The 26,072-nt window shown below is 34.7% G+C and overlaps 1 protein-coding gene and 1 long non-coding RNA gene across 7 annotated transcripts in view; one reads left to right on the top strand and one right to left on the bottom strand.

Moving 5' to 3' along the window:
* Positions 1 to 26,072, top strand: part of Dop2r (dopamine D2-like receptor) — a 212,164-nt gene that overhangs the window by 52,566 nt on the left and 133,526 nt on the right. The window lies entirely within an intron of this gene.
* Positions 1 to 26,072, bottom strand: part of LOC139813878 (uncharacterized) — a 186,272-nt gene that overhangs the window by 85,082 nt on the left and 75,118 nt on the right. Inside the window, exon 4 of the long non-coding RNA XR_011732289.1 lies at positions 17,629 to 17,724. This is a non-coding gene — a long non-coding RNA (uncharacterized lncRNA). The remainder of the gene's footprint in view (positions 1 to 17,628; positions 17,725 to 26,072) is intronic.

Here is a 26,072-nt window from a genome sequence, read left to right as displayed (position 1 = left end):
TCACATCTAATCTCTCCTCTCTTGATCCATTTCTCCTTCGCTGTGCCGTTTAATGGAATTCGATAATTTTGTTAATCGTTTCTTTAAAATGTCAATTAATTCAAATAACTCTCCGAACAGATATTAAAATATATTTCCAGCGTGAAAGAAGCGGTAGTTGCTCACTGCTTCTTCCTCGAGAAATCAGTTCAAAGTTCCTCGCAGCAGTCCTTTCCCCGAGAGATTTTTCTATATCGAACCTTACCCATACTTCAGTAATCAATCGTACTTAGCATCTTTCTCGACCTAAATGAGGTCGGAATTATAAGTCCGAGGTAAAATCGTACTATTCGAATTTTCCTCATCGTTCCCGTTTCTCTTTGCAGTTATCTTAATTTTCACTCGGCCGTCTCTTCCTCCTCTATTTTGCGCAGGAAAGTGGTTTTATTAGTGATGTAAAGCTGACGGAAAAACAGACGGCGTATAATCGTACTTTGGCTAAGGAAAATCGGCTTCTTCCATTAATCCGGGAATAACATAATATTAAATCGCGTTATGCCCTCACGGGGTATTAAATTATAAGCGTGAGTAGTTATGCGCGCATATTCGCGGCGAATGTGGCAGTTAATGTAGAAGCAAATTTCACACTTCATCAAGGCGGCTTGAACATACCTTTCATGGGACATCATAAGTAATGACGGCACTCGTGACATCAGCGTCATTAACTTTCATTCCTACATGATTAACATGTCTGAGAAAACATATACGCAAATACTTGGATGAAAATAAAGTGGCGGCCGCGTTCCGGCCATATTTTGACTGTGCTACGGGATTTCTGTGTCGGGACAGAGATTGATGAGAGGATATAAATACCGGCGAAGCGTATTATTGCGCGAGTGCGAGAATGCTGTCGCGGAATGGTTTTATGTGCGGAACTATTCGATCACCTTCGTAGCCGTGTTCCGTGAAATATAAATCAACGAAATGAGACCGTATAGCGGGAGAGGTGAGGCCTGATCGATACGCGCAAATGAAGACCGTGTCAATTAAAACGTAGCAAAGGAAACAGCGAACCATTTCGCTGTGCGTTTTCGGATATTCTTCGTATTTCGCTCTTCTATATATCATCGCGTAAAGGGGAATCGGCGACTTCGGTTACACAAACGTTTATCGAAACTCCAATTACATGCATATGCGAAGATATGCGATTTCAAAGTGCAAGAGGAATTCGGATGTGAATCTTTGAAGGCGGCAAGAGGTGTATGGTCATAGAGAAAACGTGAAATTGTGGTTACGTAGAAGCGTTAGCGTATGCGACGTTATTTGCTTTGTCCTCTGCAGTGCGCTATTAAGAATAAAGAGCCGTCGAAGTAAAAGAGGACTTTTTATGCAATTTACTTTCGCGAGTTGATATTATATATTATTATATCGCATATTATATGCATTAATATATAATATTGAATTAATATTTAAAGTAAATTATTAATTAATTATTTATATTAATAACATTTTATATTAACGCGCGTTTGAAATAGTTAATTAAACAACGTTCTTGATCAAAGTAGAACTGAAGTTACATAAAATCGCAATGCTATTATGGCTCAAAGAACTTTTCAAAGAAGAGCAATCATAAATATCTACATAAGTCAACAAGTTTTATCCTCGAATTAATTCATAATTTATATTCTTATTAATCAATTTATCTATAAAATAAATGTAATTAAAAAAATATATAATTAAATAAACATTTATAAAATAAATCTGTTAATAAAAATAAATATTACACACGGCCTAACTATTGATCTAATCTCTTAAGAAATTAAAATATTAAGATAATATTCGGTAAATCGATGACATAAATAAAAGAATATACGATATTTTCATATTATGGAAAGCGTCATTTTCAACGACAATTTTCTTGGAAAGGTTCATCTTCACTCAATGTCAAACTTTCAAACTTTAGAAAGTACTGCATCCCACTTGTTCGCCATTTCACTCCTCTAAAATCTCGAGTTTCTGGACACGACTGACAGAAACATTGCCGCCATTACACGGAGGTGCAACTCCCAAGGTGTATCGTACGTGCCCATGAATCCACGCGGGGTCCTCTTTTTCGTTCCAAAAAGTTTAAACGCGGTTACATGTCGTTTCTTCGGACGCGGACATTTGTTTTTTTCATTTCCGGCCTGTGCCTTCGCCGGATTGTATATCGTCCGTGTGGCTGAAACCACGAGAACCAATAAGAAAGGTCCAGCAAGTAGAATTTATGGACATTGAGGAGAAGAAATCCTGTTCCGCTTCGAGAAATTCTATTTGCTAAAGAAAACGGTACATTTCCGCGCGTGTATAGGAATGACGAAATTTGAATTACGAGCATGTAATCTCATCGCGCATTTTAAAATTGCTGCATCGCGACAACCGCGTAAAACCGCGCGCTCGTAAAACTTTGACGAGATACCTGTTTCTTGCACCGCATATGATGCGACACTATTGAAATTGAAGCTATGAAAGTCCACGAGGGAAAACTTTTCACCGCATTGCGTATATTCTTATCACATTTATTAAAGCTACGTTTTCGCGTTATGTTTTATTTCTTCGGTTCATAATCAATATTTGGCTAAAAAAGACTTAAGTGCGGCTCGAGACTGGCACAATCTTTTTTAAATATAGCGAATATTATATCTAAAATATTGTACCGTAGACATCCACGCTTCCCGTATCATATATCTTTTATACTTATTATTCTTCAGAAACAAGTCAATCTTTATTTTATTTCTTTTTCTCTTATTTCTCTTGAATAAATCTACCATTTTTTCCGATTTTTCGAACATAAGAGAATAAATAATCGTTACATAAATGAGTATTTATGCATTTTTAAGGGAATGCATTTAAGGCAATGTCCTCGAATGGACGATTCCTCGATTACTCTTAATGCTGTTCGTACACATAAAACTCGTTGATGCGCAGTGAGAATATGTGTATCATGCAACCTGATGCTTGTAGAGCAATTATTGGCATTGTATTAATCACAGGCAAACAATTCACCAGGGTTCAGCGTATAGCGGCATTATGCATTCCATTGCAAAGTACACAATAGCGACCAATGGCTCGCTATACGCTGACTCTATCTACTTAATAACTGAACTTGGGTAATATCCTATTAATGGAGTAATAAATAGGTATTTCACTATACCAAAGTGGTCTTTTTATTTCTATTAATACCATATGTTCTATATTTTTTATACTTAATCTAAAACTAACGAATAAATTTGGTTCAAATTCTCACAGTGAATTTAAGGTGATCCTAAAGCCGTGATTCTAGCCGGTTTTTTTCAGTTTTTTTCTTAGCACTAATCTTTTAATTGGCTTTATAGAAATGCAAAATTCTTGTCTAGAATTAAAGTACGCATCAAAATCTAGGTCATGGTGGTCGAATTTATATGTGGTGATCGTCACGTATAACAAAAAATATTAATTTTTTTCGTTTTCGATATAAATTCGACCACCATGACCTAGATTTTGATGCGTACTTTAATTCTAGACAAGAATTTTGCATTTCTATAAAGCCAATTAAAAGATTAGTGCTAAGAAAAAAACCGAAAAAAAACGATTAGGATCACGGCTTTAGGATCACCTTAATGGGTCGACAAAGAAGGCGTCCATATTAAATTTTTTGCATCTGTGTTAAAATTTTTAAACATATATTTATATCTCTGTCAAACTAAGCTTTAAATATGTTATTATTTAATTTTCTAATTTTTATTTATGTTTTTATTTCTGTTTTCTTACTTCTGATAATAAAATATATTTAAAATTAATTACCTCGGCTCAGTGTGGTCTATATGTTCGTGAGAAGCATTATTATACTTGCAGCTATAATTTTACATTTATTCGCACCTCGTTACTGATTTCCGTAATTTTCCAATGGATCTAATTGGTCTCTCGGACCGTTCATTAAAGCGAAAAATGGAGACGTAGACACGTACGTAGATTAAAATGCGACGGGCTCTATGTGTTTGTTCTAACAGCTGTTCTCAGGGGTTCCGGTAATGGCACGGGTAAGACCGGTGCTCTGGCGTCGTAAAATTTTCTACCCACGAAAACAAAGGAGTGAAACGTCGTTTTCCATCTATTAAACAGCGGCACGAACTTTACTAGTCGATAGGGCGTAATATACTACGAAGATAAAATAAAACATAAGACTATCGCGCCGCGGCCGCGGCGCCGGCTCAAGGAATTTATATCTCTGACTTTCTATGTGTTTACCGACATGCATTTCGACATAAATATGACATTACGTTGCGAGAATTCTCGTTATTATTACGATACATAATGCTCCATTCCAAAAGATTATCTTCATATTTCCTTCTATGTGTGTCTTTTATGTATACGTACATCCTTATTTATGACCTATCATTATTTAATCTAAAAATAACGAATCGATTTGTTTTCGCTTTGTTAAATCTTAGTAAAATTAATGAATAATATAGTGATAAATCTTGTTAAATCTTCTGCACTTAATAATTTTAACTCTGTGTTCGCTATATAAATTTTAAATGTATTATTAATTCAGTTTCAATTGATATATGTATTCTATGTTAGATTAACTTCAAAGAAATGTACTTGATAAGAGTTACACACATCATATCAAAAGTCAATATTATATTAAACTGATATGCCTCGTGAAATAAAATACCGATGAGGCATACATTTTTCATCGTAAAGAGAGAATCCTACTGTGGATACACATACCGTGTCAATGCGCGATGATATATCATTGAGCGCGACGAACTTTGGCATCACCATCGCCTGCCACCGAATTTCATTAGCAATAACGCAGCAATTCACGCTGACAAGTGTCAGTACAAGCCCTCGTTAACAATACCGCCGTATTCAACAGCGGGCGTGCGCATGTAAGGTAACCAGTTAGCAGTACGTTATGCTAATGAGATTGGAGTTTATACGAGATTTGCTTTGTTAGCCGCCACGCTCGTCCGCAGCCCCGATAGTTTCACGGGACTTCTTGGGAACTGAACGCGTGCATTAATAACGATCTCTCCTGGCAACCGTGGCGAGCAGAGTGACGCAAACGTAAGTTACCCACGTTCTAAAGTACCGCTTAGCACGCTCGGGGGACGGCTCCGCTGCTTTAATCTTTCTTGTTTCCCTAACGCTCCGTAAGAAGCCGCGTAAAACTTTCTTCGCCGGAGCAATTTTTTCCGTGCCTGAACTTCATCGATTTAATTATGTTGGCTTTACTTCCCTTTTTTTTACCATCCATCATTATTTTTTCGTCATTATTGTCATCAAATATAGGACGTCGATCGCCGCGAAGAAGATTATTCAGATGCGAGACGGATACGAGGCGTGTAACACAGATAAGTAAAACTCCATTCCGCGAGCCTTCTTCTCACAAAAATCACGTATGCGTGCATAGGCGGAGTATCCGTACTGCGGCAAACTCGAAAATTCGAAGCACGTTCCATTCGAGTTAACGATATATTTCAGGAATGTTCCTCGCAAAACCGATCTGAATTTCTGATAAAAGTCTTTGTCGCCTTAATTGTTTGATTTAGATGTGTGCATAAGAACAATCTGTTAATATGCTATGCATACTAATACAAGGTTGTTACATGATCAAATGTGATATCCGTAATTACAGATAATAGCTTTTTTAATTACGTAATTATAGATATCATTTTTAATTACAAATATTAATCTAAATTCCATTTTGCTTTATTAAAGTTGTAGCTATACGCTTCAAATAAAGATTTTATATTAAGATAATTTAAGAAGTTATACATAAACGTGAATATAGAAACCATAATCCCAACATTGAAATTTAGGATTACACTTCTTAGCCAAGAATGTGAAATAATTATCTTGTTCTTGCTTAAAAAGTCGCACGTGCAGAAAGTAATCGTGTGAAGTATGAAGCTCGATATTCGAGTGCGCAAATCGTTGGACCTCGAAGCCATATATAGCAAGAAGCGAGAAAGTATAGAAGTAGGATAAGACAGTGTCGGACGAGCTCAATTCGCAGTTCACTTCACTATGAAAAACGCATGCACATGCTTATGGACATCGTATTTGAGAATTCGAGCCGAATACAAACGAAAACTATACAATATATTCTTTATGGAAATTCTTCTCAAAGAAAAAGATCAATCCGGAGCTGGCGACGGCATAATATTTCGCTAGCTTGATTTCCATCCTCTTCACGACGACAAGACTTTTTCCACTGGACGTACATGTGAAGTCGAAAAGAGAGCAACGCTGTTACGTAACATACTAAAAGATAACATTGTCATGAAAGAAATAAAAAGAGAAAGTGAAAGAGGAAGATGAAAAGAACGATAAGAGCAAAGTAGATTTCTGATCTCTTTGTTACCCGTACATAATAAATATGTAATGAATATCTTTGCCGAAGCATTAATAGTAATACAATGAAGCTAATTCTTAAATGCAAATTAATTGTAATTTATTATCGTCGTCAAAACTATTAAATCTATTAAAAATCTATTAAAAATCTTCGAGTTTTTTGTGCTACCAAAGTTATCTTCAATAAGTATTGTTGCTTGTATCTATAATAATTTAATATTTGCGAAAACATATAAATTTTTCCATTCTTAAAGTATTACTAATTGTTCACATACATAACAATCATTTTTAATCGTGTTATCTGTACCTATCTTGTGCGACTTATTCACCTTTAAATTCACCCGTACGATTTTACGAAGAGATTCCTGCGCAGAATACTGCAGGATTAGTAGATAAATTTATGGTTCTGTTTTTAAACTCCCAGGACACCGAGACAAAACGTTTGGTAATTACGATGGTATTTTTAAATGTAGCCCCTCTTTACGAGAAGGCGAATCCGCCGCGTACAACGCCGTATTCTCTCGCCACAGCGGTTTGTAAACGTCCATTGCCTGCAACCTCTATTACTTTCCACCCTCAATAATGTCAGACGTAACAATTTGTCGAAAGTAACGAGCAAGGATCCAAAAAGTAAACGATTAAGTCAGACTCAAAGAAATGAGGACCAGTTGCATTCCAATTTTTCAAATTTTTTATACGTACGAAATCAATAGGATTAATTTTAAAAAATAAAGTTCTATGCTCTCTTACATACGTTAATGAATAAAACTTTTGGGTTTCCTCAATGCCATCAAATTTCACATGGGTCGTGAGATGGAAAAATGGTGAAAGGGAATGTAGCGGAAAGTGTAACTCGAATGGTCATGATCGAATGACTTTCCCTGAGCCAAGTCGAACGGAAGTTAATATCGAGCAAATTTGATTAAAAAGTTCTGCGTGAACAAAGTCGGTCGTTCGGTAAAGAATTTTTTAATCTCCTGATTACACTTTTTTCTTCATTCTTAGATCCCTCTTTTCTTCGACATTATATGAGCTTCGTTTAGTGTCAACGGATACTTTTAAGTAGCGTAAGTTTCGCAAATTCGGTTCTGATATCGATTAGAGTGGTTTAATTCCTCGATAGATTTGCGCTTTATTCTTCCGTTAAGTAATAATATCATTGAAGTGGAGTCTACAATGAGAATTTAAGGCGTAAAACTTAAGCTTTAATGCTTTAAGCTTTAAGCCGTAAAAAATTGATCAGTCACAGTCGAGTATTCTTTCCACATTCAACTGTGATTGGTCAACTTTTTACGGCTTAAGACTTAAAAGCTTAAATTTTACGCTTTAATTTTTTATTGACACCATTTAAAAAATGATGCCTGAGAAGAAGTAAGTTGCGCGCAAGATTTTGCAGCGAATTAACGCATATTACGTTAATATTGTAAATCGATTTGCCTTGCAATTAACGTAAACTCACTGCACGTTGGTCAATTTAATGCATACAACGATACTTCTTCTCGCATTATCATATTACACGTAACGCATGTGCTGCAGCCGCATGCGCTACTTTCTTATTTCTATAATATTTTGTCGCGATGAAGTTTGCTGCCATAACTCTGAGAAATATTTAACAGGCACGTCGTGTCTGATGATAAATATGGCAACTATTTGCCTTAAAGCATTTGACGGAACTCCGTGGATTTTCCAGAAATGAAAAATGTCGTCTACTCCCTTATGTATATCAATAGAAATGCTCCGCAAAATGTGTAGTTTGAAATGAAGTCGGTATTATGAAGCAAATTGATACGTAGATTGTAAGTTACCGAACTTCCCGGTAAGAAATACACGCACTCTCTTTTCTCTCTCTGACAATTAAATGTAAACCAAGTATCATATAAAAAATCATATAAAAACGGGCAAAAAGCTGTTAATTATATGTATATGCAGAATTCCACAACTTGCGTAATAATGTTACATTCCTCGAATTATCTTGTCTTAATAGTTGCAAGAGTAATTAAGATAAAAAAAATTTATTTTTGCGCGTAAAGATTTTTAATAATCTATTTCAATTTAATGATTTTTATCCGTGTTTGATAAATACAGTAAACTTTTGATCGACATTGGCTTTTAACTTTTTCTTCAGGATTCATTGTACTATACGATAAGCGTTAAAATTAGTCGGGCAGCTTTGAAAAGGTTCATCGCCTTAGAACTCGCGAAAAATAACCGCGCGGCGGAAAAACCGAATTTTTGCCTCGCCGGTTGTAAATACCTGCGGCATGCTTTTCGAGGAGCTTTTATGCGCGGCTGTAGCTCGAGAAAATAATGCTTGCGACGTGTTCGAGAAAATTGGCGGGCACAGAAAAGCGAGCGCGAGGCGAGGAATTCAAAGGCCCTTTCTTTGGAGGGAGGAAAAAATGCAGAACGAGTCGCACCGTCGAGGGACGCATAAAAGATGCTAATGCGCCGCCAAAGTTTTCGCTCGTCGTCGTTTTTCCACCACCCTGTGAGGGAGCTTAGACTTTTCTAAGAGTTTCTAAGCGAGCGGCGGTGGAGCGTGCCGGGTTTTTTTCGGCAGTAGAATAAAACGAGCTCCCACGAGCGAATTCCCTTTGCGTTAGACCCAACTGTCTAACTGTCTGTCTACACGCGTACTTTATTCACTTTTCTTCACCGTTGCAACCGAACTTGTAACTGAAATACGCGAAATATGCATTTGGATGTTGAGGATTATCTCCACGATTTATCCTCATTACTGAATCGAAATAAGAGAATTAATTTTTTAACATTTTCATTCCACCAATAAATAAATTAACAACATTAAAATGTATAAATGGAATTTCTCTTATAATATCATTTGATCCAGAATAAAATATTCCTTTGTGCTCCATAACTGCTCACGCATTTTCGTTCACGCAATTAACGAATATAATTTCTTTTTTATTAATAAACAATAATATGGGATGACAATTAATTAATCTCATAAATAAAACTATTAATCATTTCGCGTTATTAGCGTTCTTAACTTTTCCAATGTGTACTTTAATTAAATAGTTGTAAATTTTTATTTTTTTATTTGTCTTTGCTTACACGAAATGCCATTATTTTTGCACTGTGGAAATACGGCTCTCTTAGAAACGTATCCCATTTGAAATATTCGAAGTCGATAGAAAAATCTTCGCGAGTATTTCTGGTCATGAAACAGTTATTACATAGAGTTTGGATGACGGATAAGCGAATGTATACTCGAGGCAACACCCACGTACCATATCATCCGTCCCACTGGTATATCGAATATCTCACAGTCAGTAAACACGCGAGATTGCGGAGAGACACATTCGTGTCGCTCGCAAAGACGTCTCAATTCTGCCACGGTGAAGAAAACGCGAAGAGAATAGAAGTAAGATGTACTGAAATTCATATCCTCCAGCAAATATTTTAGTATCTCCCTGAATTTCACGTTTCGCTTTTCAGTGACTGCCCTTTTTCAAGAGGGAGAGACAAGAATAAATGTACTGATCTTAATAAATGAAATTTCGATTTAATAACTGAACCGACTCTCTTCATGCTCTTGCAGAGCAGTTTAAAAGCACTACGTTTTAAATTTTAACGTATATAGTATATTACATATATATTAAAATGTATAATGTAACAGAGACTTTATATACAAAATAAAATATATTTTTCAATAATTATTACATCGCAAGATCATAGGTGAAGAAAATGTAAGCAGAATGAAGTTATACGATAATTAGAATATCTTATTATTTAACTAGCGCGACGTATATTAAATTAAACAAAAAATTTCATTTTTTAATATAAAATTTATTACCGCGATACACTTGTTGGCGTTTTCGTGTCTCAACGACCAGATAAAGATCACGTTTTATGTACATTACATTTATTTCTACTGCCGTTATAAACCTAGTGAGCTGTTCACACTCAAGAGAATTCAAATTACAAAGTCGAGTTATGACCGACTAGCCTACATAGTAATAAAGTTTGTTTATATATGTACGTATGGTATCCTTATGTGCAATGGGTGTTTTATTAGCTCTTTGGAGTAATAGCATCTAGTATCTACCATCTTTTTGGACTTTCTATTTACATTAAGGTGTATGAAATACAGTTACGATTCTTGTAATGTGTCAACCAATAAAATATAGCCAATTTATATTGATAGAAACTCAGTTATTGGCAATAAATTCTGTTAATAGTTCCCAATAAGATCAATAATTTTTAACTGTAAATGTTATTAATAACATATTTATAATGAATTATATACTATTTGTGATTTAAATTTATTTTATATATAAAAATGTAATTTTCTCTTGTATAATCTTGCATAATTTTTTAAAAATACACTGAATAAAAACCTATATGAATACTTTCGTGAGTTACTACGAAAATATTTTTGCCACTTTATTTGTAAATATAAATTTATTTATGTTTGTCAGAAGAAGTTACCAAGAAATTTAATATTGCTAACTAAAAAGTTGTAGGAAAATATATTTCTTGATCAGAAGAAGATATACATAAACAGGAAGATCGGCAAAAACATTTTTATATAAAAATAAGTTATTTATGTTACGGTTAAGTTTTTACGGTATATACAAGTTATTTTATTTTAAATAAAAATAATATTCTGTTAAAATAATATATAACTCAAAATAATAGCTTTGAATAATAATAATGCAAGTATTTTGTAGAGCATGCAATTCTATCAGTGTCATTAGATTAAGTTAAATAATATGTACATATTTTTCGGATTACCGACAGCACGTGTAACGCGCGAACGAGAAACACTAATCGAGTATCTAATCGAACCGTGTATTAGATAAGGTCGTCAGGGAAAAATAACGCTGACTAATGAAGAGATATTAAATCGACCTGCATGCAAAAAAATATTCCCCTCTCACCTCTGACACGTCGGAAATAGCTGGTGCGACCGAAATGTTCGCTGGCTCGTAAAACGTGCGAACGCGTCGAACCGTTCCAATGACGAATATTTACCGCCATTCGCTTTTCGGTGTCGAGCGTTTATCAAAATTCGACATCTTTCCTGGATTAATGACGCGCCCAATGCACCACCTACCGCGGGTCGCTAATTAATAATAATCAGTGACGTTTGCAAGCGAGCGCGTGGTCGATAGTAGTGTGGAAGGTCTATCAGAGATATAGTTTCCGAGAGAAAATTTATCGGGGTACAAAATGAAACCAGAAACAGATGCAAACCGACAAATGAGTGTAATGAATAATGAACAAAATGAGTCATATGGGAATAAGAGATAAATGCTTTTTAGCAGAAGGTAATAGAGACGAAAGCTATTAGTTTTTTAAAGCAAAAGCATAAGATAAGAGCGTGCTAGTCGTGAATAATCTTTCGCATTTACCACAAAGAATTTGTTCTAAAATAGTTGCTTGTAAATGTCGTTGTAGTAAAAAAAAAGATGTTGAATCTAACTATACAAATGTGTCTTTTCTTACATTCTTCCATAGAATATTTGTCAATTTCTTACTAATAGAAACAAATAATAGAAACTTGAAGGAAATGTTTTATATCTTTACTTATTTCTTAAAGCATATGCTTCGATAAATGTGAACTGATTTATTCGTATGTTCCATTTTAACCATGTAATCAATACTCTTCGGTCTCTCTTTCATTGAATTCTTTATTGCAATAGTACACTGTTCTGAGCACAATCATATTTTTACCTCATTTGTAATAAAGTAGCAAAATAACTTTTTAATTAGTTACTTAATTATATATAAAATCCTTTTCTTTCTAATTTTCTTTAATATCGCAGAGTTACATATTATTTCTCGATTGTATTTAATAAGGGCATATAAAAAACATTTATTACTATAATTAATGATAAAAATCCATGTAATTCGTTTCATTTACACTACAACAATATCAGTAGGTATAAAAAAATCGGTGATGTGAATCTCCCTGTATTAAATTTTATCTTTATAGTTGGCTGTAAAATTATTGAACGCTGCGATATTAAAGCACCGTAAACACATTGGTTAAAGGACCTGGAAATTTTTGAGCTATAATCGAGCACGAGGCAAATTATCATTGTCCTAAAATTAATCTAAAATATTTAAAAATTTACGGGTGAGGAAAATTGGTAATGAAATGATTTATGTAGGCCATCCTATATAAAAGACACCTGGAACTAATTACAAGAATGTAATATTAAATATCTATTAATTAACATCGATATAATTTATTATATAATATTGGAATATTGTATGCTCAGAGGCAAATTAAACACGAGTAACATTGATTACTATTAGCCAATATAGCTTATTTAGAATGATTTTTAAAGAATAAATTAATGCATTAGAATTAATGTACGTATTTCGAATTTCATTGATAATTTAATAATGAATTAAACAGATAAATATTTTAATTTTTACGTGTACCGTATGTCAGTAATTAAATTTATTAAGATATATAAATAAAATTATGTGTTATATCGCGAAATTGATTTAATGACGGTGACAAGAGATTGGTATCAAGCCTCTATTCTGGCTAGGCTAATTCGATTACATTTTCAACCGACAACATTTTCACGTTTTTCCTTAACGGAATCATGAAGGTAATACTCTTTTCGCGCGCAAGAACCGCCATTGCGAGTGCACGACGTCTAAGCGTTTTAACTAAACATTCGGAAGATGATCTCTTGGCAACCGATTTCGTCAACGACTTTCGTGCTTATCTACATTATCCAAGAGCTTGTCGAGGTAAGTTGCCAATGAATATAAGGTCGAGCTCTTCGTCCTACAGTTGGGTACGCGGGGGCTCGCTCGATTTGCTCGCTAACCAAGATTCTCGCTCAAATCCTCCTTGCCTCGCGACAGGGTGGTAATCGTCGAACGTCAAGATCCTCTCAAATCGCGCTCAAAGATCGTACATGGAGAGAATGTTCAGCCGCAAGGGCTCGTCACAGTGATGAAATTGTGAAAAATACGCTCTCACATACTAAACAAGACTGAAGCAATATTCGTGCAAATTGGGGGTAATATTATTGTTAACTTGTTTTCATATTCAGTGACTCGTTACTAATTCGTAATTAATTTGTTATTACTTCGCGTGCGTAATCAAAAAAATTGCATCCAAATAACGAGATATATATATATATATATATATATATATATATATATATATATCCAATAACGATATATATATATTGTACATATATATATATATATATATATATATATATATATATATATCTCGTTATTTGGATGCAATTTTTCTGATTACGCACGCGAAGTAATAACAAATTAATCACGAATTAGTAACGAGTCACTGAATATATATATATATATTATATATATATATATATATATATATATGTGTGTATATCGTTTCATTTACTTATATAGCTTATATACAATATATATATAAGTTTTTTTATAAAAGTTATAATATATTATTTTATAATATATTATATCAAATATGAGATAAATGTTGCTTGTGTAATACATTTCTCTCTCTATTTCACTTGTATATTATAACTACATTATATAATTATATAATTAATTCACATATTATCTATATTACATGCGAAAACTTATTTGTCGAAATATTTGAAATTCATAAATTACATGGCATGTTGAATAAATTTTAATATATTAGTTATTATTTACAATTATAACTATGATACATTATGTACGTATTTTTGAAAGCGTATTTATAAATTTATAGATTTATAAATTTATAACTGCTTTAAATATTTAAGAAAAATGAATTAATTTGAAGTGCTATGTTACAAAAATCCGTGAATCAGAGAGTATATACATGCCCCAACATCCAACGTTCAAGCGGAGTTGAAGCACGGATGATGTTGCTGCCCCTTTAATAGGAATTTCAATTTTGTACGTTTCAGTTGTTCCAGTAGAAAACGCTTGCTCCAAAACGTTCGTTTTTCGCTTCGTTTGAGCGCGAGGTATTTTATCATTGCGCGTTAAACGCGAATTGCGCTTTCGTTTAATCGTCGGTGATGTTTATCCGCAATTGCGCGACCAATAACAGAACGACAAACGGTGAGCCGAACGGCGGTATTTTTCTGTCAAGAAGATGCGGATCCTATGCGACGGCGACAGTGATAAAAGAGGAAAACCATGTATCGTCGACCATACGGACTTTCAGAGAGGCTCGTATTTCTTTCCGAGAATCTATAAGAATATCCAAAGCATATCTCGCAATATTGTACGTTTGATTTATGATTATTTGTCGTGAACCGTTGAGAGAATACTTTTTCCTCGGACAGAAATTTCATGCGGTCGCGTGAAATCCTCCGAATCGTTATTAATTGTTAACGATATTTTCGCGGCACCCGCTATACGCGTTCTTTCGCTACCATGGTTAACCAAATACGCCGCATGTTGTTTTAACGACCAAGTGCGCGAATTCGAACGCCGGAATAATTTATATTTCGATCGTGCACGTGCAAGTGAACTAACCCATGAATTTTGTAGCTCGAACCGAGTTTAAATTTGTCCAGCGCGAATAAGTTCTCTTTAAAATAACGTTTAACATTAGATATTCGAATATCGGATTGAGTCCCCAGGCTCGCATGATTGATTAGCGCCGCGGAATATATGCATTTGACTAACAATAAGCGCGGATCTTTGTTAGGGAAAGAATATCTTCATTTCTATTGTATTCTATATTAAACTACATTTTAATAAACTTAATTACGAAATACGCGAGCAGGTGTGTAAATATAAACGGAGATCATGAACATTGCTAATCCGGATATATCCGCGCCATCGAATTCCGATTCTCGAGTAGATACTTGTGAAAAGATGTATAAGATTTATTTGTCCTTTTTCCGCATCTCCTTAAATAATCGAGGATTACTTGAATTTATTTACGAATTTAACGACAGTATAGAATTCGCATGTCACGTGAAATGTATTTTGCTTGTATTTGTGATATCCTGGAAGCTCGGTGGAGCGTTCAGATTGCTCTAGAGTACGTTGCTTCCGAATTGAACGTTCCTGATTTAATCTCAATCTCCGCGAAACAGTCGTCGATTGATCGGACGAGGTTTTATAGCGTCATTTATAGCGTTCAAAGAAACGTTCAAGATAAAATACCCTCATTTTTACATAAAGCGCAAGAAGACAAAAGACTCGTTCGGAGTAAAGGCAGCCGCGTAGCCGCCTTTAATCGCTTCGCTGAGCAAAGTGCTGCACTTGTTGCGCTTATCGTTTATCGTTAGCATTTTTCTGTACTTTAAATTCTTAAGATCATAGATATTATATTTTTACGCGCGCTATCTTATATTTAATCCGTTTAAAAGAAGGAGGTAAGATATAAAGAGTTTGCACATCGCTGCGCCAATTTATAAAACGGAAAGATATCGCAAATATTCTTTCTTATGAATGGTCGTACTAATTTACGCAATTGCAATATAGTCCCCCCCGTTTATTTATAAACTCAAGTACTGAATCTTCAAATAATTATAAGATTATAATTTCATTATTGGAGAGAAACTTCAAAATGTATTCGAAAACAAATTTGTTCCAATCTGCGTGAAATGTTTCGTTCGCACCGTTGTATGTTATCCGTTATATCTTTTGACAGTTTCCAATAGTAAGATCAACTGAGTGGAGCCACACAAACTGCATCAGTTTGTCGGACCAGTCAAACGTCAATACTATATATATATATATGTTTCTGATCCATATGTCGACGCGAAAATCCGTCGTGCGTTAGGTTGGAGCGATTGCAGAACGCTCGGACGGAAGTAGAGACGATGCATCGTCACGCATCGATCGAGTAAAAACAATAACAAAAAAATATAAAAAAAATTCGGAAACAACGGATACTCGGTCCAAGTTTTAACGCGACGCCGGGAGCGAGGGCGAGAGGAAAAGAGAGAAAGAGAGAGAGAGAGAGAAGAGGAGCTGAAGGAGAAGAGAAAAAAGGCAAAGATATATGCCTGTAGGAATTTGCATTTCGGAGCCAGTCGAATGCCTCCTCCTCGCCAAAAGTTTTCCGGATATTTCGGGATTTGATTTAAACGCACGGTGGGTTTCGTTAAAAGCTCGAAATACAATACGCGCGTCGGAGATAGATTAGTTCAGTAAATGTCAACGCCGGATCTGCAAGAATTTGGAACGGATAGATGTGTCACGGATGTGAGCGCGAGTTGAGAAAAATAATATTTATCTTTGAGAGGCAAAATTTCGCTTCCTGACGACTACGAGAGCAGAATAATCGAATGCGATCAACGAGTTTTGTTGAATATTTCTTTTCTCTCTTTCTCTCTCTCTCTCTCTCTCTCTCTCTCTCTCTCTCTCTTTCCTCTCCTCCCGTAGGAAATATCTCCTCTTTTATAATCATATTGTAGAGAGAATCAAGATTTATTTTGCATATTTCTGTTGAAACGTACAATTTGTCTATGCTTTATACGAAAAATGCTTTTATATCTGTTTTAGTCCTTAATTATTTAAATAAATTTAACCAAATTTTTATTTCTTTTTTTATATAATGAGAAGAAAGAAAAAAGTTAGCTTGAAAATCTACTAATAAAAAATTGTTGCCTCCTACACATATTAAATTAAACTAAAATAATAATAAATTTTCAAATTGTATGTAATAAAGGTAATATTTTATATATTATGTGCATAATTGGCCACATATTATTTTCAAATCTTCGTTATTCTTAGAATATTTAAAAAAATCTTGCTCTTTGCGAAACCAATAGGAGATATCTGTTATATGCTTACGGGATTACATCGCAAATATCGAATAAATTGAAAGAAATCATAAATATAACCGTTGATAATTGAATCGATTAATCCTATTATCCGCAATTGCAGCTCATTATCGAGTTTACTAGGTCCATAGATATATATATATTACGGTACGCCTGGTTAAGCATCCATAATTTTGCATAATTGAATGAACAACGAATAGATATTTGGTTATAAGATTTGAAAATATGTACTATTTTTAATTATTAAATTTTAACAGTAATTCAAATATAAATCAATAAAAGATAATTAACAACTATTCGCATCTAATTACTTTTAGTGTCTTTTTGATTTATAATACTCTGATAAAATCAACTTAATCTGTCAATAAATTACTTTTCGCACATTCGGAAAAAAATCATCCTTTTCTCTTTCATTGAGCACCCATTTTTCATAAATAAGCGTCTTTTCTTTAAACCTCGCTCAAATGAAAATAAAGAATTCTGATAAACAGGAATAAGTTTTGCAAAGTAGCAAATAAGAAATAAATAACAAAGTACTCACTTCAAAGTTGTCTCGTTGTCGTTCGATGTTTTCCTGGCCTCTTTTCAAATTTCTCTGTAGGTAGTTCCTCACTCAACACTCGCGGAAACACAGTCGCTGAAACACGAAAATGAGTTAATTACGATCGTGTTTGGCACTAATTACCAGCATACGACGATTGCGTGAGATTTTGTACGGCACTCTCGTTAATCATTCACCGTTCAACGATGCGAATTTTATAATGAGATAAAGAAATAACACAAAGAAAAATACAATGTCGCGCGAAACATACGATTCGTTGGACACCCGCGACGTCTCGCAAATTAATGCAACGAACGAATCTCAAACAATGGAAGAAATTCGAAAATCGTACGGTCAATTTCGCACCGCCATCCGCAGAGCGGCGATGTTATACCTGTTGCTCTGACTACTTTCGTGCTATTTTCCGCACTCTGAATAACATAATCGCGTTTCGAGATGTATCCTAAGTGAATTCCAGCATCGTTAAGCGAGCAATTTACGCCGGTAAATAATAATTTGCCACACCCACTGCTTATCATTTCGATATTTCAAACGTATAAATCGTATGAAACACTTAAGTACTTCGAAAGACAATCTCCTCGACACACTTGTGAATCGCTAATCACGAGAGATTATTAGTTGTACGGATCAATAATTTCTAATCATGCGACCGTGTTTCGAGGGATAATGCGACGTAATACGGGGAGCGATTCGCGATGCTGCTTACCGTCTCGAGCTTCATCGCGCGAGTGATAGCGCGGTGACCTCGTGTATACACAACCGCTGTAGGTCGCAAAAAAAAACAAGCGCTGTGTGTCGCGTGCGAGCCTCACGAAATATTTAACGTATTACAAAGCAAAATATGAAAATGATATCCTTTTGTTTTAGATTAGTTTCAATAATTGGATTATTATAGCGCATTCTGCGCTTCGTTTTGTGGACTCGTCACAAGCGTATATCTATATATAATTATAAAATTACGTACTCTCATCGAATTAGAATTCAAATAATAATATCTCTATTGGTCTGTTCTGGCGGAATTTTCAATTCAATCGAGCGGAATGTATCATTATTTTAGGCAACGCCGTATATATACATATATAAAGCGATATATATTGAATATATAATGTACTCTCTCGCGCTTTCCTCGTAAAGATCGGAGACAGAAGGATGCCGTTCACATTTCTCTATATGAAGGCTTTGGGGCCGCCCGTTTCTTTCATCGAAATTTTCTCTTTCAGAATTACCGCACGGTTCAATCGTTTTATAGAAGGACCGATTTCTCGCTTTTCCGCTAACATTCGTGAACGGCATTCGCAAGTAATTTGCTGCGAAGCTGTTCATCGAAGACGGTTTCTAGGTACTCGATTCTGATTCTCGAAGCTACGAAGGCATCGAAATTACCGTCTTTATCGATTTTATTTCGCGAACACGTATTACGTTTCACCTATATTCCGTGCTTTTTTTAACTGCGTCAAAGCCTATTGTTATTTCTGACAAATCAAAATAAAAATAACGTTTGCGATACGATTAATATTATAACACACAAATAAAATATCGGTAGTTTTAATATTTTAAAATCCATTGCGCTGTTTGTTTCGCTTAATTATGATTAACTAAATGATATATAAAATATGATGCAAGTCACACAAATTTAATTCAATATACTTTACATTATTTATTCCTAAGACTTGAAAATATGTTAGATGTTAAGGGATAAAGAAAAGTTTTGTAAGAAGGGGGACAATATTGATGGATTTTCAAATATTTTGCGTTACGCACACAGAATGTCGCTGAAAGTTCTACGCTACTAGCGGAATCCTATCACTATTCTTGCAGCAAGTTGGAGTTGTCATTTCTTTGGCAGAAAGTTTCTCGAAAGGTTTGTGAACTTTTCGCATGTCTCCCATTTATCAAACCAGCTCGCGTTATCTGGGTACGGTCTTCTGAAGTTAACTCACGCGAGACGTTAGAAGCTTGCTGATAACTGTGACAAGCGTGCATATAAAATACCCGCGTATATCACACAAACGAAACCTTTGTAGCACGCCGAGCAATTTTCAATAAAATACTTTCGCCATACCGTATTCCTGCGTATTTTTCCTCTCTCTATCGCTTTCTTCCTATTTCACATCAAATACAGATACGTTCGATACAGATACCTATATGTATTTAGCTTAAGCAAACACACTTAACTTTGTCTATATTCAAACGTTAAACAGCTTGATGCGTCCCGCATTTTTCATTTATATCGTACTAATAGATAATTATGTCAATTCAATATAATATATAAAAATATTACTTAATTTAATTGCACAACAATTTAGATTTTTATATTATAATCCGTCTAGATAATCTAGATAAAACTAAAATAAATTCAGAAAATTAATTTACATTAAAATAATCGAAGGTAGGCATTAATGTAATTTTCAATACTTCTTATTATTAATAATAAAGCTATTTTTCTTACTATTACTATTGCTATTATTTATTTTTCTGCATTCCCTTTATCTTTGGTCACTCGTATGACGTTCGAAGCGAGATTTGCAGGGCGAGCTTGACCCGCTGTTGATGACATCGTGTTCACGCATTCAAGCGACATCACGGCAAAATAAAGCAGTTGGGAAAAAGCCTCGTTTCCGCGAGGATGCGAAGAGTGAAACAGCGGGGAAGATGGAAAACGCGCGCGTGAAGGACCAGAAATTGCGTTCGTCGTAGTATTTTGCATATACCAGGTTTTACCAGTGGAGGGCCACCGTGGCCTGGCGTTTGCGTTTACACAAGAATTGTCCATCTGTATGTACGTCCACCGCCAAGGGAGCAAATCCAAGAGCAAAAAGGGGAACCGACAGAAACATTCCGGCGCGATTCGCGGTTGAATTCTCTTTTCCTATATATCGCCGTATTTCTTCATTCGCCGGCGGTTTTTCCGTTGGCCATGAACGAATTTCGTTTGCTGTCTTGCATCCATCAGGAACCACAAAATCGTTGAATTGTGTAAAATGGAAAATGATATTGGAGAATGTAGTTGAATGCAATAAATTGCAGCTAAATTGGGCTGTAATACGCTCTCGAAATGCACTTAGTGATATGATTATCGTGACTGCTGTCGTAGAATTTAATGTCTTGAAAACAGAGCAAACTAATAATTCTACGGTAGAAAAGGATGCAAGAAGAAAGATAAATTATTCTCTTTGTAAACTTGAAAAAATATTCAATATAACAGAAAATGGTTGGGATTTATCTATTATCTTAAGAAAATAAATCGCGTGTAATTTGCTTTTAGTTTCTATTAACATTTGGGGTGCCCTAATTTATTTTTACATATTATTTTATATTATTTATTATATATATATATATATATGAAATCTCTCAACATGGAGAAAACACATCTATTTGCTAAATTGCTACAAATTTCAATATAATAATGCATGCTTTTTAATGTCATCTGATTGCATCGCAGCCATTATTTTCAACAATAATTCCAACTGATTTCACGAAGAGAGAAATGGAGCTTGCACAATAACATTTATGACTTTTTTTGTGATACAATATACATTATGCCGTTTCCTCCAGAATGTGGGATGCAGTGAAAACTTGCGTCCGAAAGAATTGCATGTCGACGGCGCGCGGCGGGAAGGTAATTTAATAAACTAGACGAACACGATATATACATATATATATATATATATAACGACGATTGCGTGAAGGGCAAAACATCGTTTGATCTTCGGTTCAGTCTAAACGTCCGGCGAAACGGAGAAATATTTCGTTCCGCAAAAGTGGGACACGGAGTGTCGCAATAAGTGATGAATTGCGAGAACTCTCTGAGAAGATTTCTCGATGATAATAGAGTCAGTGGCACGGAGAGAAATAGCTGCAGCAATCAAATGACGTGAATATCGAGCACGTCGATATCTGTCGACCGAAGACGCATTACAAATTGATGTGATGAAGTAATATAGTAGGTTCTCTTAAGAAATTCTTGTAATTAAAAATTACCGTTACCGATAAAGTTATATACATAGCACAAATATACATATATAAGATAATAAAAATTTATTTAACTGACCAAATATATTAATAACTAAATAGACAAATTTTTAATATTTTTTATAAAACTGTAAGATCAACAGATTTTTGATACACTCGGTGCGTAGTAATAGCCTGTTTTTGAACTTCGATTTATCTTATACAAGTCAGATCCGATACTCTATTTAGTTTGCAATTTGTAAGCTGTGTCTTTATACTTGACGTTGAAAAATGGAATGCGAGCCAGGGAATGTGGAAACAAAACGTTAGCGATTGAAATCCTTGTTGAATATCCAATTCTTATGTCTCGATAGCAATGCTAGCAGTTCTTTTGTGTAGAAATTTACTTTGCTCGAAGGTATTTTTCCTAAAATGACAACTGAACTTGTATCTACAAAGAAGAAGTTGCCTTGAACTGAATAGCTCAAATGTAAGCTTTGCAGTTATTGATCATCAAAATAGTCACATGTGATACTTCTCATATTTTTCTATTTAAGGAATAAGACTCTAATATATAAAATATAATCAAAGTGTCAAAAACTGCTGACAAGATAGAAAAAAGTATGAAATATCGGAGAGAAAAATTGATTTTTTTTTGTCCTTAATCGGCCCTATGTCACTTGTTCTTTTAGTCGCCTCTTACGACAGCAGAACATACCATAGGACTATTCTACCCCGATCCCATACGGGGATATTAATCGGCTTTTCGGGACTTTATTATTAATTAAAGATTTCAAAAATTAATAGACGGAGATAATTAATCGTAGGCTCATTAAAAGCGGTAGAACTTTAACTTTCAAATGCAATTAAGATTATTTCGCTAAGATTTTTCTGCGCGAAGATTTTAGCGATTAAGATTAGTGACCTGCAATCTCGATGAAAATGTTTTTAAAAATAAAGATTTCGAGATAAAATCTATTTTTTTCGAACGAAATCAAAATCAACGATTTATCTGACAATGAGCGAAGATATTAACGATTATATCGATCTTTGTATATCTTGATCAAATACCGAAGGCATAGCCAGCGTGCACGTGTACTTGGCAACGTATCATATTTCAAAGCGCATATACTACACGTGTTTTCATACCTTTTTTGATCACTTGTCAACCGAGGCGTGAACTTATATACAAGCAAAAACTTGCGGCACGGGGTTCTTTCATGTATGTGCGCGTGCCTAATTTTCAAAACGCTATAATTTCACGAAAATAGACATAGAAACACAGGACAAAGACCAATCTTCTTCATTTCGCGGTCCGCAGATGTCTACATTAAATACATGCTCTTATCATGGCGTGGCATATGTGGGTATTTGCCTATAGTGAGTTAAAGACTTTAGAGATTTTATTTAATATGTATGGCGCTCAATTTCGTATTGCATTATTTATCAAACAAAAATTAACGTTGGTTTATTATTATGCGTATTAGAAATCAATTTTACAGTATATATAGTAAAGTTTGAATATATATAAAATTTCATTTTATTAAAATTAAAATTAAAATTAAAATTAAATTTTTAATAAAATTAATTAATTAAATTTTGAAGATTACGTGTTCCCTTTTTTTGATAGATTATTAACTTGAGTAATCAGAAGGTATATTTCAAAAACTTAGAATAAAAATTCACGAAAATATTGATACTTTATCGCAGATTGCACATGCAAATTGTATAAACGTGCTAAAATTATCTGTAGTAGAATTTATTAGAATACGTGCAACCGTCACAATTAAATGAAGAATAGAGAGTAATTTTCAACAATTTCGGACAGTATAGACTTTGTTATCAAAGCCGCAATGGTATAGCAGTCGTTACTGAAGACGGTCTTATGCATCCCCTTAACTTCTCCGAGATGATTAATGGCTGAATAAACTGTGGTAGCAGTTTGTTCAAAGTGTCCAACAATCGATGGTCTACGCCAGGTTGAATCATTTCGTCGTGCGATCGAACAAGCGATTGGAATACAACTGCGACTACGCAACGGAAACGCTAATTTGATCACTTGCAAATGGTTTCTCCCGGATGTTCTGTATAGTAAGGCGATTAGGACTCGTTGACCGAAAACGAGAGATAGAATTTGCTTAAAACGATAGTTTTTTTGTTCCTTTCCGTATTTTTAAACATCCCCGTATTGATCCCTCTTTCTTTCTTTCTCTCTCATTTTCCTAGTATTTAACAATACAAGTGACTCGCTGACTAACAAGTAGAACGACTTGGTATATACTCGGTGTATAAATGCAATTACAGAATATCTAGAGTTAAGTACTTCCTATGGCATCAAATGAAAGACATCCTCCCGAATGACGCGGACAATAAATTCACCGCGTTGAAGAGCGCTGTTTAATGACGCGTTTTTCTTTGTGCTCATTTTTTTTGCTGCAACGTTTTCCGAGTGTATCCTTTTTCTTCCACATTTTATCATTTCGTTCGGAACGTTGTGTTAGAAGTGAACAACTGAATATTCGAGTGCGTGTCCATGCGCTATTTCTTCTAAAGAAATAATTGATGCTAAATATACCTACTTGCGATCGAAGCTCGCGAAGACCGAGCACGCGGAAGAACTATTTCTATATACGAGCGCACGTCCAATCTACCACGAAGTTATAAAAGTTACAGTATTATCGGCGTGGAAGAGAGTTAAAAGCGCAAGAAGAACAAAGCGCCCCACAATGGCGCCGCTCGATATCGGGCCACGTAAACTCGTTGATTCGCGATCGCCGAACAGCTCCCAGGCAGGACTTTTTCATCCGGTCTCGGAGTAAAAACTTTCTTTTCGGGGAAAGTTTCAAGCGATATCCAAACAACCGATTTTCCGCCGTGTCGCTGTTTGCCTTGCCATCTTAGAGAGTTACTTGACGTTTCTCAAATTTTCTTCGCGCTCGCCTGACTCGCGATCGATCTCTCTCTATATTCAGTATAAAGACACAGCGTCTAAAAGCACAGCGTCTGAACCGGCATTGACGTAATGCGTTATAAGTAAGATTAATGCGCGATGAACTCAAGATTAACAGTCGTTAATTGTAAGGCGAACTTTTCATCGAAGAGTTTTTATTTTAATTTTACATTCCATTCTTGTGAAATGCGAATATCACAATAGGGTCATCCTAAATATCACAATTGCGGTATCACCCGAATGTCCGAGACTCGACCACGTATTCCTGAATGTTGCCCGATATCCAGGAGGAACTGTTCGCGACACAGCTTTCCCTGCATCGTGCAGCCATCAGCATGATAACTGGACACCTTGATTTTAAAACGCATTCAATATACACTACCCTTGCACCACGCATGCTCCTGCATGTATAAAATTCTTCTATCATGCCAAGGTAGAATCTCGGTCGGGAGGTTATATATAAAATAGTTAATCGTTGGTTAAAATAGCCACACGTACGAAACAAACTGCTGTACAATTGGTACACTAAATTATAAATAACATAGCGCGCGCGATCGAAAATTTCAACATTTATCCCTTACACTTCCGTTCTCATAATTAGAAAGTGGAATATCTAATTATTAGTGTTTTCTAATAAAATTCTTCTCTAATAAAAAGCAATTTTTTTAATACGAGATATAGATATGTAAGCATGGTAAAGAAAATAAAATATGAAATATTTTTATACAATAAAACTGACATGCTCTAATTTTCAAGATAAAGTATAACACGCATATGTATACGTATATTAGAAATACTCGTAAATAAAAATTCTTTAGAAAAACAAAAATGTCTGTCGAAAATTTGTCATGACTATAGTTTTCGCAGCATTAAATGGTTCAGTTAATATGCAAAAAGGAGAAACTGTACAATGTAAGTTCGCAACGCGCGCGCAGAGCCGACGCTTTTCTTATCTTACATGACGGGCGGTAAACGAAATTACCCTCTACGATTTCATCCGTGCGAACGAGGCGGGTAAGTGCACCTACCGTAAATTTAACAGCAACCTTTAAAATTACCGGCATATTCTAAATAAGGAAAATTACAGCTTCTGTCATTCACTCCCTATTCGGATGAATTAACTTTGATAATGTTTTAGCTAGTTATCGCAACGCATCTGCGATGCTTCTTTGCAATTTATTTATTACGGATAAATTTAATTATTTTTAACACAAATATATGATTTTATTTGTCACATAATTCCGAAACAAAAATTTTGAAATTATAGTTTGAACTACATCAATAAATTAATTTGCATTTTTATAGAAACTGAACCTTCTTTAATTTCTTAATGCATTAAAAAACAATTTTACTGAATGATATTTACAAGTAATGTAATCTTTACATTGTATCTCTGTATCTATGTGCAATTTAAGAAGAATATGTTACAAATAAAATTTATTTCATAATGTCAATAGCTTCTGTTTATTACGACAGAATGTATCTTACGAATATTGTCATAATGATGATAACTCATAATTCA

This window comes from Temnothorax longispinosus, chromosome 5 (assembly GCF_030848805.1).
Source record: "Temnothorax longispinosus isolate EJ_2023e chromosome 5, Tlon_JGU_v1, whole genome shotgun sequence".
NCBI lineage: Eukaryota > Metazoa > Arthropoda > Insecta > Hymenoptera > Formicidae > Temnothorax > Temnothorax longispinosus.
This window is presented reverse-complemented; position numbering and strand designations above follow the sequence as displayed.